The sequence below is a fragment of the Microtus ochrogaster genome, unplaced genomic scaffold (assembly GCF_000317375.1).
Source record: "Microtus ochrogaster isolate Prairie Vole_2 unplaced genomic scaffold, MicOch1.0 UNK110, whole genome shotgun sequence".
Classification (NCBI taxonomy): domain Eukaryota; kingdom Metazoa; phylum Chordata; class Mammalia; order Rodentia; family Cricetidae; genus Microtus; species Microtus ochrogaster.
The window spans coordinates 626,980-629,568 of NW_004949208.1; the positions used below are offsets into that span (position 1 = coordinate 626,980).

Consider the following 2,589-nt stretch of genomic DNA (forward strand, 5'->3'; position numbering starts at 1 on the left):
GTAGACCAGGCTGGTCTCGAACTCACAGAGATCCGCCTGCCTCTGCCTCCCGAGTGCTGGGATTAAAGGCGTGCGCCACCACCGCCCGGCTTGTCCTCTACTTTATGCAAATACTTGGAAACTTTCAGACTGAATTAGCAAAATGTTATAGAGTACAAAGTACGTGTTGAGGCTGGAGAGATGGCTCAGTGGTCAAGAGTACATGCTGTTCTCCCAGAGGATCTGGGTTTGGTTCCCAGCACTCACATGGTGGCTCTTAACTGTTTGTAACTCCAGTTCCAGGGGATCTGATGTCCTGTTCTGAACTCTGTGGGTATCTGGCACATACCTGATGTACAGACATAACATACGTGCAAACAAAACAATTATAAAATAAATCTAAAAAAATTAGAAGTGTATGTTGATATTTTCTTAAAACATAAAATCTAGAAACTATAGTTTTACGGTAGAATCATAGAATTATTCCTTTAGAGTAAATTCTACAGATAAGTAAATAGAACAGGTGGTTCCTTAAAAGACTTTTTTAAAAAATTTGTTTATTTATTTATATATACACTTTTCAGAACATAGTGCCAGATCTGATTACAAATGGTTGTGAGTCACCATGTGGTTGCTGGGAATTGAACTCAGGACCTCTGAGAGCAGTCAGTGCTCTTAACCTCTGAACCATCTCTCCAGCCCCCTTAAAGGACTTTTATGTTTAAGAAATGAAATTTGGTGTGTGGTGACACATGTCTATGATCCCAGGAAGTAAAAGCAGTAGTTCAAGAACTAGGAGTTCAAGGCCAGCCTGGGCTACATGAGGCCCTGTTTTAAAAACAGAAATGTGATGCTGAAAAGATGACTCAGCAGGGAAAGGCCACCAAGCCTGGCAACCTGGTGTCAGTCAGCCTGGGACCTGCACGATGGGGAAAGAACCAACTCCTGTAAATTGTTCTTTGACCTCTACTCAGGGCCATGCCTCTCCCCAATGTAAAAACATGCGTCTCTAGAAAAATTGAAATTTTGTGTTTAAATAAGAAAAGTGTGTATATAGTAGGCACTTGAGATCCTTTGAGTAGTTAAAACCAATGCTTTTTTGGTATTTTTCTTTTTTTTTTTATTTTATGTGTATGAGTATTTTGCCTATGTGTGTGTGTGTGTGTATGTATGTATGTATGTATGTATGTATGTATGTGAGCTATGGTAGATTGAAAGAAAATGACCCCCAAAGGAAGTGGCACTATTAGGAGGTATGACTTTGTTGGAGGAAGTTCACTGTGGGGCAGGCTTTGAGGTCTCTTTTTCTCAGGCTTCACTCAGTGTGACAGTCAGTTGACTTCCTGTTGTCTGTGAGATGTAGAACTCTCAGCTCCTGCACCATGTCTGCCTGTACACTGCCATTGTCCCTGCCATGAGGATAATGGACTGAGCCTCTGAAACTACAAGCGAGCCACTCCAATTAAATGTTGACTTTATAAGAGTTGCCATGGTCATGGTGTCTCTACACAGCAATAGGAACCCTGACTAAGGCATGAACCGTATTCCTGAAGAGGTACTCAGTATTAGCTCCTTGAGGATTGGAGTCACAGATAGGTAACTTATGGTGCTGGGAATGAAACCTGGGTAGCTTATAGATGAGTTTCTCTTTTGTTCCCAAATAACCATAATGAGACTTATTATTAATTATAAATGATAACCCAATAATTCAAGCTTGTTACTAGCTAACTCTTACATTTTAAAATTGACCCATATTTCTTATCTACACTCTGCCACATGCCTTGTTATCTTTTCTTAGTACAGCAAATTCATCTCCTCTCTGCATCTCCTTGTGATTCTGAGATTCCCCCCCCCCCCGCTTCTTCTTTGCTTGCTCTTTTTGTCTGCAAGTCCTTCCTAACCTCTACCAGTCCAGCTGTTGGCCAGTCAGCTTCTTTTGTTTTGTTTCTTGAGACAGGGTTTCTATGTTTATCTCTGGCTGTCCTGGAACTCGCTCTGTAGACCAGGATGGCCTCAAACTCAGCGATCCACCCACCCACCTCTGCCTCCCAAATGCTGGGATTAAAGGCTTCCACCACCACTGCCCAGCTCATCACCACATATTTAATAACATTTTTAATCACCATAACAGAAATCATGTTCTCTTTATCTGTCTTATTACCCTTTCTTTCTGACCCTAAGCAGTTACTAAACTACTTTATCTGCCTCTATCTGAGGGACACACTAGCATCAGGTTATCACTGGAACTAGAAGTGTCATCAGTGGGAGAACTTGAGAACTGGAAACCAGTGTGTAAGAATTTAGGAATGTGGCCCTGTAGTAAGTAATAGGCTGTCCCAGAATGACACACATCAAGTCAGAATGTTGTCCTCTACTTTTTTTTTTTTTTTTTTTTTTTTTGGTTTTTCGAGACAGGGTTGCCATTCAGGATATTTCATGCAAATGAAGACTAGAATGTGCCATCTTTTATGCCTGGCTTCCTACACTTGGCAGGGTGGTTTTAGGGTCTTTCATTCTGCAGCACGTTTGTAAGTATTGCACTCTTTTCATGTCAAGTAGTTTCCATTATTTAAACATGCATATTTCATTTAACTCTGATCAGTTATCGGG

General features: G+C 41.1%; 1 protein-coding gene across 5 annotated transcripts in view; it reads left to right on the top strand.

Annotated features, from left to right (window-relative positions):
• Pik3r3 (phosphoinositide-3-kinase regulatory subunit 3) overlaps positions 1–2,589 on the top strand; it is a 72,557-nt gene that overhangs the window by 52,762 nt on the left and 17,206 nt on the right. The window lies entirely within an intron of this gene.